Here is an 18,566-nt window from a genome sequence, read left to right on the forward strand (position 1 = left end):
CGGAAGTTCCCGTTGAGACCGGCATATCCGGCAATTTCTTCCAATGTGGGTGTGAGTTCAAAATCTGAAAACCGGAATACATTACGGGTCGGGTCCCAAAATGGTATCAGTGCCTCAATGACGTCCTTCCTTGGTCTGATTTTCAATAAATCTACAAGACCGCCCAGGCTTTTAACCACAGTATCCCTGCTTCCTTTTCCCAAGTCATGCCACCACATATGGAGTTTCAAAGGGATCTCGCTCAGGACTGAGAAGGTTTCGATATCACTTGAATTCATCCTGCACATTATTTAGGGGAACTTAATGATTTATTTTGAAAAATGGCTATTTGTGCAAAAATTCTTTATTCAGAAAATAAGGACTTGGATTTGCAAATACGGCCTTTCAGCACTTCTGGGAGGAAGATTTTAAGGCTGTGCCCGCAAACCATTTAAAAATGACTCAAGGTGGCTATTCTTGCAAAACGGCCTTCCAGCGTCCTTTTGGGGACATTCGGCTTATTTAAAGCAAGAATGGCACCGCCTGACTTATTTGTGACTAAAATTAAAATTTTGACATTTTTTTTTTGGCTATTTTTTGCAAAAGGGGAGGTTGGACCCGATGAGGGTTGCCTACGTATCTCACATCCGGTGAGAATCAAACCAGCGTAGTTCGGGCGGATTTGCCAAAATCAAAAAATGTATTTTTGAACAACAATTTTCTTCCTTCCTTTTTTCTTCAAATATTTTCCTTTTTTCTCTCTTTTTTTTTTCATTTTTCACAAGTCCGGCAGCATTTCGGTACTATTTGGGTATTGGGGTTTTTCAGAACAAATGGTCACCCTCACTTAGTCCTAACACTGCTTATTTCCTCAATGTTCATTTATTTAGACAAGCCAGTCAACATGCAAAGCCGAGCAAATAAATGCGCAAGTAGCACGTAAGATGCATCAGGATAGTCAATTTATTTCAGGTCACCTGTTCTAGACGGACCCAACCCCTGTGTTGAGTCCCCTAAGTCAAATGCACATGATGCAAACAAACGTCCTACTAGGGATCCGACATGAGTTTTTGTTCTTCTAGGTTTAACCCTAGGTTTATTGGTCTAGACCTGGCTTACCCGAGCGGACAACTCGGGCCGAGGGGGAGGCAGCGTACCGGGGATACAGAAGCTCCGCCGGCTTTGCAACTTATCCAACCTCGTTCTAAATGGGAAAAGACTCTAAACAGAAGAGAAGCTACACGAAGTGCACCCTTCTCCATGATGTAGAAGACTCAGAAAGAGGAAGGGATTCGCGACAGTTTATACATACAATTTCAACAAATATCAAAGCGGTAAAACATTCAGCACATATAGCATGGAACATGTAGAAAAATCAGATAAAGCCAAATATAACAATTGTACTAAGCTCGAATTCTTGAACCCTGAATTGAAATTCTGGGTTTGTTCCCCAGCAGAGTCGCCAGAGCTGTCACACCTCCTTTTTTTACACCCCTACCCCGAAGGATAAATGTATAAGGGAGTTTTTCCATTTAAAGTGACATTATTCGAAATGGGATTATTTATTTATTTTTAGAGTCACCACTCGGGAAAGGATGGGCTTTTGGTGTCCCGAGTCACCGGTTTAATTTAAATCCCAAATCGAGGAAAAATTTCGACTTCCCAATTGGAGTCTGCGAACCAGAAATTCTGTGTAAGGAATTCTGTTGACCCGAGGGAAGGTGTTAGGCATCCCCGGATCCCGTGGTTCTAGCACGGTCGCTTAAATTATTATAAATGGCTAAAAATCTGATTTTTATACAAGTTATAGTGCAATTTTATAAATTATTTACCGCTTTTATTTACTTTTTACGAAAGTGAACGCCGTTTAAGAGCGTGTTTTTTTTGGATCACGTCACATGAAATGCACCCGGATCCTCAACACCTCTTATTCAACGTTTTGGGATTTGGATTTGGGTTGCATGAAATGCGCACCCGAGTTTAAGAAGGTAAAATTATTAAATAACGCGCCTAAAGCGACTAGCGTGTTGGTATCTTTGCGGGAGACCATGGAAATTTGCTAAATGGCTTACCCGATTTCTAAAATATTTTAACATAGTATTTAATGAGGGCCCCGCAATTTGTATGTTTTGTGCGGCGAGGCTTATCTCATGTTATATTTAAAGGGTATTCTAAAGAAACTATGATTTTCTATTACAGTGTTGTCTCTAAAAAGGGCCCTAGTTAATTTGCATTTATAAATTCGGGTCTCAAGTTCAAGTCCGAATTCAAACAAAAGGAAGGACCCTCTTAATTTGAACCCGCTACTTAACTCGAAACCCTACATTGATATTGTAAATTAATACCCCATATCCCTAATTGTATTAGTTATAAATAGACTCTTCGTTTCTAATCGTTTGGGCTGTGAACTTCGGGCCCAGGTCTATGGCAATAGTAAATCTGGTGAAATGGTGTTGCCTTGGCTTCTTGGGGCATTGGCCCATAGGCTTATTTTTTATATGAATTTGTATAAAGTCCCGATTTGCAAGCATTTTGCCATGTCCTGGGCCTCTAACGGCCCAGTTCAAACTCAAACTCATCATAAAGAAAAATTTCCAACCTTATAAGGAAAATTTTTATGTGGAAACTGTGTACTACTTTAAATAAAATACAGAATATGCTGACGTGCTGAGAATTTTTGTTAATAATCAGGACTGGTCTAATGTTGGTCCTGCTGAAATTTGAATATGTCAAGGTCAATACTTAATTGACATCAAACATGCTGAAACTCATAGACTATTATAGTGCATGGAGATTTAAACGATCAACCGCAACTAAATTAAACCTACTAATCACTACACACTATATTCTATCACACTGAAGTTCGATAAACAGTACACTGAGAGCAGGTCAACGCCTTTATACAGTACCAGTTACATATTGGTAAGGCTAAACAAAAATGATTTCCTAAACCTACAATACTTTAATAACTTATTGAATACACACAGCAGAGCTCAAAAAGGCAAGTAGGAATGAAATTGGGTTAATTGAGCATGAGAAAAATCCTGTTTGTTGACTTTTATTTGCTTGCCCAATTAAGTGCTAACATAGCTGTTAACAGCAGAATGGAATACCTGGAGATGGAAAATATACACGAGATAGAGGGTCAGCAGCAGTTCAAGTCGAGCAGTATACAGCGACGTAAAGTTTAAAAATCTCGCAAATGAGGAACCAGTTAAGCAGAAAACCAAAATTCTGGATTGAGCAGCTAAATCCTAGCTTGAAATCAACTCAGGAAAATAGTTTCATACCAAAGGAAGTAATAAACCAAAATTGACAATAACTCGAACAGGCCCAAAGTTACAATAGAACAGTAACTTTTGTTAATTTTTTGCCGTATTCGAATCTGAAGTTCGATATTTTTAGATCTTAAAACTTGCAGAAAATGTATAGTTTGGGGAAAATTTGGACTGAAGGTTTTTGGAAAAATTCTCAGGGGTGCCGAGAAACTTGTAAACAAGAGCAATGTGGTGTTGCCTTTTATAGCAAAATCTAAGGCTTGTCTTCAGGATTTTAGTTTTTTCTTCTTTAAGTCCCTCTCTTTTAGCTTTTAGTCCCTCATTTTTAACTTGTTTACCCAATAACAACACCTATTTTATTGAAAACTATACTAAAGTCATTCTAGAAAGTCCTATGCCTATTACAATCCCTATTCTATCCTTACCCTTTTCAAAAAATTACCAAATCTGCTGAAAGTACCCTTTTCCTATGCCTGAACTACCCTCAAAAACTCTCTGGAATTACTGACCAACCCAAACCCCTTTACTTTAATTAATACTGACTATAGTTAACCTATTTAATCTAAATCAGCATAAAACAATCAATTAACCCTAACTACTGAATTAAACTAAGATTTTAATCAAACCAAACAGTATCCTGAACAGGGTTGAAACAACAATTAACTAAGATTAAAATGAAACAAAATTGAATTGCAAAGAATTATCGAAACAGGCTAAAACACGTTCAAGAATCGAACTATTGAATTAAAGGCTAAAATCATGCGTTGACAATCAAATACATACACTAATTATTAAAATTGCTAGAACACATACTGAATCAAAAAAAGATAAGCAAAACAGAAAACAAAAAAAACAAGAACAAAATCAGAATTAAAAGAAGGGAAAAAAAAAACAGAATACCTAATAGAATTAGGAACTCGGCTAGGCACTGTTGCTTGAATCCTCCAGGATTCTTGACACGTAACATCCCTAATCGTGTGTTTTCACAAGAACCCACATGATTAGGGAAATTACGGTCAAAAATCCCTAAAATTTTTGAGCTAGGGTTCTGCCGGTTTTAAGATTTGAAATTCGAGAAGTTATGGCAAGATTCGAAAGGTTTTGGTTAGGGATTAATGATGGGGAGGTCATGGAGACTGTGGGGTGTGAATTTGGGCCGGTTTGGACAAGGTTGTGTTTTGGCCGGAAATTTTGATCTAATATTCGAGGCATATGGCTATGATTCGAGGGAAGTGGTTATGGGGGATGGAAAGAGGAGAGGAAGACGAGTTTGGTGGTGTATTTTTGGGGTTGATCGGAGCATCGCCGCCGGCGGCGACGATTTTCGGCCGGCGGCGGACGGCGGAGGGACGGTGGTATGCGGTGGCTCAGGGCGGAGGGCAGTGGCCGGCGTTTATTTGGGTCTCTGAGGAGGGGGGGTGAGAGAGGAGTGGTGAGGGGGTAGGGGGGTGTGTTTGGACATATATATATTAATCGACCCTAGCTTCCTGGCCGTTGGATCATGAAACCTCGACGGCCAGGATTGACTAGGGTCAAACGACGTCGTTTGGGGGCGCCTCTTGGACGGACTGGGGTATTGGGCCTGGGTTTGGTATGTGGGTTGGGGAGTTTTCTTTTGGGCCAAAATAATCAACCCAATTCGGCACAAGACCATCTTCTCTCTCTTTTTTTTTAATTTCCTCTTTTCATTTTGTATTTTCTCTTATTTTGCTTTTGCATTTTTTGTATTTTTGTATTTATTTATTTTTTCTGATTTTATAAAATGCTAAACAAAGTAAAGACCTAATTACCCTATTTAACTCCTAAAATTACTTATAACTCTATTTGAAACAAATGCGAAGAACTATTTTCTTGCAATTTCCTTTACATTTTATTCTAAAACTAATTACTACTACAATTGTGAAATTAAATCCCTAAATGCCGATGCATATTTTTTGTATTTTCATATGGATTAAATGCACAAATAAAAATGCAACAATTACCAAAGAATGCCACAAAATTCACAAAAGTTATAAAATACTAGAGAAATTATTTTGTTTGAAATTTGGGAATTATTGCTTAGGGCAAAAATCACGTGCTCACAGTATCCCTATGATATTGCGAGCCTGATGCCCGCGAACTCTGACCTAGACCAAAATAGATAAATCGATCATATCGAGGCCTTTGAAACTGTGGAGGAGCACTAGCTACAGGTGGCGCCGAACTCCTCGATGATTGGGGCCAGACACTGCCTCTGAAGTCATCAGAATACCCTGCAAATCTCGCCCTCTTATTCTGGCCCCTATCCTGCTCCCTATCTGCCCTTTGCTGGCGCTTACGATCCTCTAGGGTCTGGGCATAAGCCTGAATACGAGAAATATCCATGCCCTCAACCAAGGAGGCTATCGTGCACTCATTTATCAGATGTGGTCCCAACCCGTTCACAAACATATGCACCCTATCACTCATCTTAGCCACCATATGGGGAGCATACCTTGCTAAAGAATCAAACTGCATACTAAACTCTCGCACACTCATATTACCTTGTCGAAGGTTTAAGAACTTATCAACTCTAGCTCGTCGTATCTCAACTGGCAAGTAGTGACAAAGAAAGGCCTCAGAAAATTCTTTCCACACAGCTGGAGGAGCGTTTGAACCCCTGGATCTCTCCCAACTATCATACCAGAAAACCGCTAAATCCCGTAACCGATAAGAAGCCAACTCTACTGCCTCTGTATCAGCAGCATGCATAACCCGCAGTGTACGATGAACCTGATCAATAAAAGTTTGTAGGTCCTCCTTGGGGTCTGATCCGGTAAACACTGGAGGGTCTAGATTAATAAAATCACGAACTCTCGTACTAGCCGGTTTATCAACAACATCGATATTCTGCCTCTGAGCCTGAGCAGCTACCAAGCGAGACAACAACTGCACTACACTCCGCATATCCTGGTCTGTAGTGCTACACAACGGAACTGGTGGTGCTGGGTGCCTCCTAATATCCTCTAGAGGAGACGCAGCAGATGAGCTATGAGACGACATCTCACTTTGAGCTTCACTTTGTCCTGCTCTGGCTTGGTGCACCTGACTGGTACCCTCTCGCGCAGCTGTATCAAGCCGTCTACAAATCGTTTGCTTTCTAGTCGAAGGCATCACTGAAAGAAAACAAGGTGACTATTAGAAATGAACACTTACGACTCAACTCTACCCACAATCTAGATTCAGGAAGAAGGTAACAACCCTAGATGTCATGTAGCCTCCTGATTATAAATGTGGCGTGCTACACATCCATAATTAAGACTCTACTAGACACGGCTCATAGACAACCCTAGGACAAACTTGCTCTGATACCAAGTTTGTCACGACCCAAATTGGCTGGTTATGACTAGCACCCGGTCCATACTTGCCGAGCACCAACATACATTTTATCTAACCTTTCTTATTATCTTTAAGGGCCGACGAGATCAATGTAAAAGGTAGACATGGATCATGAACAACCAACAATGAAAGATAATTGGCATGAACATACATAACATGGGATAACAAGATTGCCAAGAAACCGCGCACCCATGAAAGACTATACAACAAAAATCAGCCGACAAGGCATACCAAACAATACATGAGTCGACACCTGTCTATGAGCCTCCAAAAGAGCATAAGTGCTGCAACATTGCCGGAACAGGGCCCCGACATACCCATAATATCTATAACAAAAATGCATACCAAGACCACGGCAAGTCCGAAGAAGGGATCTCGCTAATAACCGCTGAACTGGAAGCCTACTATGGTGGGGAAGCTGCGTCTACCTGTCTATCAGGACCTGCAGCACGACATGCAACGTCCATAAATATAAAGGACGTCAGTACGAATAAAGTACTGAGTATGTAAGGCAGGAAAGCATAAGTAAGAACAGTAATGTAAACAGGTATAGAGAATATACAACCTGTAACATCTGGATACCTCTGAGGGCTACTGATATGAAATGCGTGTTACATACATATATATACATAAACTTTTAAAACATACGCCTATGTGGGCATCATGATCATCATATCGTACCCGACTGTAATAGGCTCGGTAAAACATACCCGACCACGTGGAGCTCGGTAAAACCCAACTGATCAGTGGTTGCACAATAGGAGCCGTACCCGGCTGACTATAGCGTGGCTCGGTAGAGTAAAATAGATACATATATATAATGCATGTAGGACTCATTGGAATCATCTGAACCTTTCGGAGTGACGTAGGGTCGATATTTTCCGTACATGTTATTAGGAATAACTTTCATCAAGAATCTTATAAGAATCAGGAAGTACCAACAACATTGATAACATAAGAATAAGAAAAGCAACCTCAACATCAATTGTTCCATAAGAAGGGAAACAACATAAGTACTGCTAGCTTCTAAGAGTAGAGTACCTTTGGAAGCTTGTTCATTGCATTATTTACAATCGAAGTCATGCAAAAGAAGGAAAGGGATAGCCTCACATACCTTGTATATGTATTGCCCAACCTCAAGCTATGCAAATTTCACGACTCCTTATTCTACAATAAGAGAAATGACACTATCGTTATCGTTTAAGCGTCGTAACTACTATGTATCGACCACAACCTATTTTACGATGAAATGGACAGCGCCTCCCCTATATATATGACTTCACACAAGTCAAAACAATCACCAAACAACCCAACATACCCCTATCATTTCATACACAAAACGACAAGCACAATAGTGTCAAACAATCCGAAAATATTACGACGAACGACCAGCAAACAACCCTGCCATTATGTGGTGTTTCTCCACACCCTTTCTCCTCTCACCTCCATAAAAACAGTAGCAAAAGAGACAACCCAATAGCAACACGAAACAGCCCACAAAACAGTCCCACAAGTTCAGCAACTCAAAATTAATTTTTCAGTTTACTTAAACACGTTTTGACTTGTCTTTTCTTTCAAATTGAGAAACACAATCAAAAGTACATAATTATACATCTTATCCAATAAACCAGCCATGAATTCAACTTAAAAATAAGTTCATAACCAGCCAACCATGACGCAAGAACAAACAACATACTACTCTTTCAAAACTCGCTAGGTCTATTATTTACGATCGAGTTACAACTCGCAAACGCATAGATAATGGAAGGAGAAGCATAAACTTACCTTGAACTGAGTATAACCCACTAAACCTGGTCCTTCTTCATCAAAAATTAGTTCCTCAACGCAGCTACAAGTAGGATAAAGAGAAATTAGCAAGCTGTCCGGACTTTTCGGCACTAGAATCACGTCATAACACCCGAAATACCCTAGGGTTTGTGTGGGATTTTGGGGAGGACTTGCAGGGGTTCAATTTGGTTTTCAAGGTCTGAAAGATGGGTGAAATAAATGAGTTGATATGCCCTTAAAAATCCCCTCTTGGCCGACTTTGGGGCTTTTAATTGAGTCCTCTCATTTTGGCAAGTAGGTGATGCACCTACTTGTCACCTACCAATCTACGCAGTCTCGCGAAAATGCGAATATCTCTATACTTCCGGATTGTATTGATAAACGGTTTAGTGAGTTGGAAACTAGACTCATAGATCTGCAATTTGGTGGGTAGATCACCCCGTAATTCCAAGTAAATTGGGAGAAAATCTTAGTAACATTTGATCTAAAGTTTAAGTAAAATTATGAACATAACTCGCGATAACTTTTGTCGACTTTTGTTTCATAACTCGTTTGACTTCAAGACTTATGATACGAATATTGTATGATTCAAATACCTTAAAACACGACCTCTTGAGAATATTAGCACCCCTAGGTTTACCCAAAAATACGGGTTACAACATCCTTGATTCGTTTAACTTCTAATACTTGTTAACCACCCTTATACACCCTTGTATCATTTAAGACCAATAGGATTAATTTCTTATCATCTCAAAGATAATCTCTTCTCAGATTTACGTCGACTAACTTATGGCATGAACCAACGTATGTGAATATGGGTTGTAACATAAAGTTCACCACTACACACAAACTCAAATGGTCGATCACTCATGAACGGTATGATGACCTCGAAGATAGAATCATCTTCGATAAATCAGATACCGACTGTTTGTCTTTCCCTCACTACGATGCATTTGTTATCACTTTACGTATTGCAGATACTGATGTAAAAAGAATAATGGTGGATGACGGAAGCGGCGCGTGTATTATCCATCCTCGAGTCCTCGTACAGATGAGACTCGAAGATAAAATAATACTGCATTGCATAACACTAACATGTTTTAATAATGTAGTTGAACGAACTTCTGGAGAGATAGTGCTACCCGTTCTAGCCGGAAGAGTCACCCTGGAAACAATGTTTCACGTCATGGACCAAGATACAGCCTACAACGCTATCATAGGGCGCCCATGGATACACGCCATGTGAGCAGTCATGTCAAGTCTCTATCAAGTAATCAAGTTTCCTACTCCATGGGGGGTATTCAGCATCCGGGGCGAACAACGCACCGCACAAGAATGCTATCGCATCGCCCAGGATTGCGCACACACCCAACAACTAAAAGGGGCGAGCGCGGAAGCATAACAATCAGCGATGTCGAGAACCAAACTCGACATACAGACAGACGTTATCAAGGATCCCGACATCGTGGAAGCCTCTGAATCGACCATAGAAGATCTCGTTCCCGTCCAACTAGACGACAATGACAACATAAAGAAGGCTTATATCGGGCACAATCTCTCAGAACCAAGTAAGTTTCATAAATTCTTAACTGACAGTGCCGATTTGTTTGCCTTCTCCCATTCAGATATGCCAGGAATCCCGAAAGACATCGCCACGCACAAACTGGATGTTAACCCCCTCTATCCGCCAGTGCGGGAAATGAGGAGATAGTCCAACGCTGCAATCAACAAAGCCGTCAGCAAAGAAGTCGATAAGCTGCTCGCCAATGGCTCCATTCGAGAGTCAAAATATCCCTACTGGGTCGCCAACGTGGTCATGGTGAAGAAGAAAAATGGAAAGTGGCGGATGTGTGTTGATTTCACAGACCTAAACAAGGCATGCCCAAAAGACTCCTTTACATTGCCACACATCGACCAGCTCATCGACGCAACAGCGGGACACGAGTTGCTAAGCTTCTTAGATGCCTACTCGGGTTACAACCAGATCCTCATGGAGGAAGAGGACCAAGAGAAAACTAATTTCATCACTCACCAGGGAATGTACTGCTACAGAGTCATGCCGTTCGGACTAAAGAATGCGGGGGCGACATACCAAAGGTTAGTCACCAAGATGTTCAAAGATCAACTCGGCAAAACAATAAAAGTCTACATCGATAACATGCTGATTAAGTCGAAAAGGAAAAAAGACCACATCGATCACCTGAAGGAAGCCTTCGACATACTGAGGCGGTACGACATGAAACTAAACCCCGAAAAATGCGCCTTCGGCGTAACCTCGGGCAAATTTCTCGGTTTCCTGGTATCACAAATAGGCATCGAGGTCAATCTAGATTAGATTAAGGCCATCAAAGGAATACCGGAAACTTTGACCAGCAAAAAGCAGGTACAAAAATTGACGGGACGGATAGCTGCCCTGTCAAGGTTCATCTCACGGTCATCGGATAGGCGCCATAAATTTTTTAATGTACTAAAGAAAGACAACGGGCTCCCGTGGAATTCGGAATGTGTCGACGCCCTAAGAAAACTGAAAACATACTTGTCCTCGCTGCCATTACTCGCCAAGGTAGATCCAGGCGAATGCCTCCTTGTCTACCTAGCCATCTCCGAAGTTGCGGTAAGAGCAGTTTGGTCTGCGAAAACAAAGGTACGCAATCTCCGACTTACTATATCAACAAAACCTTAATTGATGCCGAAACGAGGTATCCCCACCTCGAAAAATTGGCTCTAGCGTTGGTCATAGCTTCATCGAAGCATAGACCATATTTTCAATGTCACCCCATAATGGCGGTGACGACTTTTCCCCTCAGGAGCATCCTGCACAAACCCGAACTGTCGGGTAGATTGGCCAAATGGGCCATAGAATTGAGTGAGCACGATATAACATATCAACCGCGAATTGCGATAAAGTCGCAAATACTCGCTGATTTCGTCGCCGACTTCAGTGCAGAAATATTGCCCGAGGTCGAGCAAGAAGCGCTTCGCACCTCCCTAGACGACCCGGCCTCTGGGTCCTCTACACCGACGACGCATCTGTTGATACCCAATTTTTCCCTATATATTTTAAATATGCACAAAAGCTTTCAAAATAGCATATATATGCATATATAAGCATGCACAAGGCTTTCGTTATTTTTCACATAATTTTAAGGGTTTAAATTGATTTATTTTCCCCCCTTCTATCCATAAAATCCCCAATAATTATTTCCAAAATTATTGTTTTGATAATTCATTTATTTGATTTCTATACTTATGCCAAAATATGGCTAACATAATTTTTATGTATTTCTGCAATTACATTTAGTATTTTTAAGCTAAATTGCATATAATTGCAATGTTAGCCCATTTTAAAATATAATTATATTTTATATGCATAAAGTTGGCCCCTGTATTTTTAAAATGTTAATTATGTATTTTAAAATATTTTGGCACCTTAAATTATTTTCCAGATATCACTTATTATTTATTAAAATTAAAATAGGGAAAAACTGGTTATTTAAATAATAGCCAAATTTGGCTTTCAATTGTAGCCAAAATCGGACCGATTCCCAACCCCATCTTCTAATTAAATAACCCGACCCGGACCCAATTACACCTTTCCGACCCAAGCCATTTTAAATCCTGGCCGTTGATGTTTTAGATCAACAGCCCTCGTTCTTCCTTTCCTTTTTAATTTTGAGAGACCACAAACCCTAAATCATTTCTTCTAAACCGCCGCCTTTAGATGCTCTCTCATCTCCACTCTTCTCTCAAACCTAACCCTAGACTCCTCCACTCACCTCCTTCTCAGGTCATCTCCGGCGACTATCTCTCAAACCCCAAGCCTCCAATGGTCACTCCACCACCTTGCTCATCATCTCTAAGGCCCTCAAGGGTCCTGGGCCATGTCGATTGGGACCTAGGGTTTTTGATTCTGTTGTCGAGGCTTCTTTGGTGTGATTTTGGGCAGAATCACACCATAGGTGTTACAATTTATGAGGTTACAACAGGTTCTTTTGATTTCTATTTGGGTTTCCTTTGAAACCCTAACTTTCTTCTGAATCTCTCAGATCCGTGTTATTTTCATGCTTTAAGCCTGTTTCCTTCTATGATTTGCTTATTCTCGAGCTTTCCTCTGAAAGATCCTCTACTCTAAACCGTTTTACTTTCGTTGAAACTTAGGGGTTTTTCGGAGTTCTTCCTACACCTGTTTTAACCAATTTCCTTATGGTTAAACCTTTTTCCCTTGTTTATTTTGACCGATTTTATGTTCCTACTACTTTTTAACTTGACCCTGTTAAAATCCCTAATTTTGAAAATATTTTCATTACTTCGTTTCTATGTGTGCTAGCATGACTTTCTCTACTTCTTTTTATGTTAGTATGATTTTCTTTACTTCGTTTCTGTGTGTTTGCCTGTTTACCTGATTCTTGTTAATCTCTTGTGGTCCCCCAAGCTTCGAATATGTTCTGCTGAATCTTTAGCCTACTTATATCATCCCTATATGATTGTGTTTGCTCATCTCTTGTTTCTTCTTGTCTATATAACTGACCGTGTTTGTTTGCTACTCCTGTTCATTCGTCTCTATTTATATGGTGAAATATACAGAATCATGACTCCCCATGATTGATTCTGATTTTCCTTAATTGATGGTGATTGAAAGATCTTCTTTTAAAGCCCTAAAAGCTTTGCCTCGTCTGTTTAAATTAACTGATTTCATTACCTTTTTTACCATGGTACTTTGTTTATTTAGTCTTTCCTTAATTGGTTTTTTTTTCTTCTGAATTTGGTCCTAATTGACTACTCTATGCCTACTGAACCTTGACTCTTTCCTTATTTAATCATGCACTGATTCTTCTTCCTACTTTATATGGTACTGAATCTTTCCATTTGATTTTAGTTCCCTTAACTTAGGGAAGTACTTCCTTGATTCTCCGATTGATTGATTCTGAGTTCTTAAATTAGTGTACTACTATGATTTTTACCTTATTTCACTACCTATTTTCAACTATAAATACTCTAAGTCTTTCACAAATAAGGACCGACATTTAGCTTTCAAAAACTCCTCTCTTATAAAAAATCTCTGTTTCTCTTTCTTCCTTGTGTTATTTGCTACTATTAGCCGGCTGCAAGCCAAGGCTAATCATCTGTACGCTTTGGTTCTTTCATTCTGCTTGCTTCTATCTTCACTGGTATGTCCTAGTTTAACTTAAAGCCTTAACAACAACATGTTTCTCTTCTTGTTTCAATTTCTTTTATTTCTAGCCTGCTTTTACTTGTGGTTCTGTTGTGAAGTTTGTAGTTAGGCTATATTATCAGCATGCTAGTATGACTCCCCTCCCTTTTTAATTAATGTATTCCCTTGTGTGATTCAAACATGCCTGGACAATTGTTCTCTTTACTTGCTGTGTGCTTACCATTCTTATGAATCCCAAATCCCTATCCCCCTCTATGTGTCTATGTTTTTCCTGATTGGTTTGTGATTATGCCAGATTCAACTATTTCTGAGCATGTCCAAAACCAGTCCAAATACCCTTGCTGGGGTTATGTGTTTGCAGTCAAATGCCTGTGTATTCCCAAACCCTTGGCCCCTGTGTGACTACTGAATTTAGTTGGACTCTATGACTACTGAAGTACTTGACTGTGTGTATCACTACAACTTTTTTCAGACAACCTCTATTACCTTATTAATTGCTTTCATAAACAGATTTTTAAGTCCAGTCTTTAATAAATTTCTGTCAATCTGTGTCCTGCACTCCCACTTCATTCTTAGTTAATAAGTTCTGCCCTCTTTAGTATGTGTACTGCCTTGGGATCCTCTTGAGAACCCTCTGAACTCTGGCATACTGAGGCTGGCCTTTCCACACTGCACTAGTTCAATGCTTGGCTACTAAGTCTAAGTGTAAGCATTGCCCGGGGTCCTTGAGACCCTTAGGGAACTTTGATGCACCTAGACTCTGATTTGTCTATGAAAACGAGGTTTGAAAGACCATTGCAGGCTTCTGGGAAATTTGGGCCTAATTGCAGGCTATAGAATAGATTCTTGATTTTCTATATTTTTTACTTATGTAATTCATTTATCGGTCTGTAATAATATGTAAACGAAAATTTGGGGGTACTTAGTAAAAGGGGTGGGTATATGTATACTTTGTGGGGTAACATGGGTAGTAATCCTGCTCTTAGGATCTTACTTTTAAAAATCTGTCTGCCTTACTCAATAGAAAACAGGCTCATAGGGATTTACTCTTTTAAAACTTGATTGCTTTGCCTAATTGAATCATGCCTATAGGATTTCACTATTAATGTCGTTTGCATCAGAATAGAAATCATGCCTATAAGGACTTCATTTCCAGTGTCGATTGCATCAAACAGAAATCACGTTCTTAAGATTCTGCATTTTCGTCACGTTAGAAATCATGTTCATAGGGCCTCAAACAACCGTGTCTTTAATCATTTCAAATATAGACATCATGCCTGTAGGGATTGCCATCCGCAATTACGTCTAGTAGTCTAATTAGCCTAATGAGTCCATTTCATTCTCATCTAGTTTACTTCTTAAAACTGGCCTTATTAAGTGAAGACATTTCCTGAAACTAGTTCTTTCAAATTCGGCTTAACCTCATTGGATATCCTGCTTACAGGTGGCAAAAAAGGTCTATTTCGAAAACTTGTTTGTCTCTGCATTAATATATATACACAGTACTGCACATAGGCAAGCCTTAGGATATTTTTCAAAACCTGCATTTCCCTGAAGTTGTTCCCATCGTTCAACATTTCTGATTCTAATAAGCTGTTTAAAAGGAGTCGCTAGGCAACTATTAGGTTATAACTTCTGAATCTTAAAGTGGTCTATTTCTGCATAATCGCTTAGAAATCCTGCTTTAGGACTTTGATTAATAAAGACCTTAACTGTGTTTGAGTCGTGCTGCTTGTATGTTTGTTTGAGGAGGAAAATGTGAGCCTCTTAATTTCTCCCATTATGTGAAAGTCCTAAATATTTTTGACTGTCGCCTTAGATTTTCGCCTTTAAAACCTTAGGGGTATGTCTAGAACCACCCATAGGTAGAGGTCCTAACACCCTCCGGGACCGTTAAGAAGGGGCGGGTAGCAGCACGCAATAGGAATCAATGACCAAACACATGCTTTGCATCACCGATAAAGGAGTGGGAAGGGTAGACATGGATATGATGACCGGTGCGCTAATGCCACGCGTAGCCCCTTTTCAAGGAGTGATTAACGGGCATTGTACTGATGTGATCCTATAGGCTAACCAACCTAGGACCTCCCTCTCCCCAAATCCTCTTTACTTGAAGCTTTATTTTCCTTTTCATACATGGAACCTGTTTAAATACTTACTTTATTATTTGAGTTATACAATGCCCAACATGCTCTGCTTGCAATTATTTGTTTCAACTGTTTGTTTATTTTGGACTAATTTGTAAATATAAGTTCGGCCCACAGTTGTGGACCAAGAGGGGTGCCTAACACCTTTCCCTCGAGGTTACCTCGAGCCCTTACCCTAACCTCTGGTAATACAAACCAACCCAAGAGTTAATTACTCTAGGTGCCCTAACGCACCTTAACTCGTTAGGTGGCGACTCTTCAAATACCCAATTTCCAAAAGGAAATGAGTCATTACACCTCATGAATGTCGAAACCCGGACTCCTCCCCGCGGAGGAGATGAAAAGGGGGCGCGACAGCATCTAATGCATCGGGATCTGGATTGGGACTCGTACTTGAAGTCCCAACAGGCGAAGTGATTCGCCAATCCATACGGTGTCCCGAAATGACTAACAATGAGGCCGAGTATGAGGCCGTAATTGCAGGACTAAAATTGGCCCTCAAGTATGGTGCACGACGGGTCATCCTCCGCTGCGACTCTCAACTCGTTGTAAACCAAGTTACTGGGACTTTCCAAATCAAGGAGCAGAGGCTACAGAAATACCATACAGAAATCCATAAGCTACTACCAGAATTCGATGAATGCCGACTCGACCAGATACCCCGGGTGCAAAACATCGAAGTAGACGGTCTCGCCAAACTGGCGGCAGCAACCAAAAATATCACCAAGGAAAACGTGGTCACCCTCCTCCACTCATCAATAGACTAAGTCGAGGTACATTCTATAAATTTAACTTGGGACTGGCGCAACTGCATCATAACATATTTACAGGAGGGAACACTCCCACAAGACAAGAAAAAGGCCAAAATGCTTCGGATAAAGGCGCTAGGTACAGCCTCATAAATCACGATCTTTACAAAAGGACGTTCGGCGGCCCTTTGGCTAAATGCCTAGGACCAAATCAAACAAGGCATGTGCTCGAAGAAGTACACGAAGGTCACTGCGGTGCCCATATCTCGTCAGATGCCTCATTTGGGCAGGATACTACTGGCCCACTATGAAAAGGGAAGCATCGGATTACGTCAAGAAATGTGAGCAATGCCAATAATACGCACCAACTATACACCAAGCGGGCGAACCCCTGCACTCCGTCACTTCACCATGGCCATTCATCAAATGGGGAATGGACATCATCGGATCCCTCCCAACAGGTCGAGGTAAGACACGCTTCCTTTTAATTTTAACTGACTACTTTTCCAAATGGGTGGAAGTAGGTGCATTCGCCCAAATACGCGAATAGGAAGTCATCAAATTCATATGGAAAAACATCATATGCCGCTTCGGCATCCCCAAAGAAATCAGCTACGATAATGGGCCACAGTTCGTCGGAAAAAAGACGACCGAGTTCTTCGAAAAATGGCGCATCAAGCGGATACTCTCCACGCCATACCATCCTGCTAGCAACGGTCAGACAGGATCCTCCAACAAAACATATTGAATATACTAAAGAAAAAACTTGAGGACGCCAAAGGGCTATGGCCAGAAATGCTACCAGAAGTATTATGGGCCTACCGCACCACGCCAAAAACCAGCACAGGCGAAACGCCATATTCGCTAGTCTACGGAACTGACGCCATCATACCTGTTAAGGTCGGAGAATCCAGCCTAAGATACTCCAACGAGAGTGGACCAAACAACGATGAAAATAGAATACAAGACCTGGACGAAGTAGAAGAACGGAGAGATATGGCTCATGTAAGGATGGTAGCCCAAAAACAACGAGCGGAAAGGTACTACAACAAGAAGGCCAAAATACGACCACTCAAAGTTGGGGACTACGTCCTCAAGGCCAAAACACAAGCATCCAAAGATCCAAAAGAAGGAAAACTGGGAACCAACTGGTACGGGCCATATAAAATCACAGCGGCAGCAAGCAAAGGGGCATTCCGAATAGAAACAATGGAGGGAAAACTACTACAAAACAACTGGAATGTCGCCCATCTCAAATGCTTTCACTTCTGAAAAACGACGCCACCCAAGTCGTACTATTTTTCCCTCACCCGGGTTTATTCCCAATTGGGTTTTCTCGGGGAGGTTTTTAACGAGGCGACGAGGGGGACGTCTCGAAGTTTAAAGTATAATTCATCGCCCCACCTGCCGATGATATCTCCAGGCCGAACGATGAAGGGACTAGATACAAGAAAACTTCTCCAATGCGTATGAAACTGACATGTACAATACTTCAATAAATGAAATAAAGAAACATTTTTTACTCAACATTTCTCTCCATCGATCTTCATTCGTAATCAAGAGTTTGACCTCGATCGAACCACGATGGGTTAACATTTCGACAAGCTCGAAATAACACCCCTACGGCCAAGGGCCATCACCAAGATAAAGAGTTCGACCTCGATCGAACCACGATGGGTTAACATTTCGACAAGCTCGAAATAACACCCTTACGGCCAAGGGCCATCGCCAAGATAAAGAGTTCGACCTCGATCTAACCACGATGGGTTAACATTTCGACAAGCTCGAAATAACACCCCTACGGCCAAGGGCCATCGCCATGATAAAGAGTTCGACCTCGATCGAACCACGATGGGTTAACATTTCGACAAGCACAAAATAACACCCCTATGGCCAAGGGCCATCGCCAAGATAAAAAGTTTGACCTCGATCGAACCACGATGGGTTAACATTTCGACAAGCGCGAAATAATACCCCTACGGCTAAGGCCGTCGCCAAAGAAAAGAGTTTGACACCGCTCGAACCACAACGGGTTAACATTTCGACATTAACTCGAAATAACACCCCTACGGCCAAGGCCGTACGCCAAGAAACG

This window comes from Nicotiana attenuata, chromosome 5 (assembly GCF_001879085.1).
Source record: "Nicotiana attenuata strain UT chromosome 5, NIATTr2, whole genome shotgun sequence".
Classification (NCBI taxonomy): Eukaryota; Viridiplantae; Streptophyta; class Magnoliopsida; order Solanales; family Solanaceae; genus Nicotiana; species Nicotiana attenuata.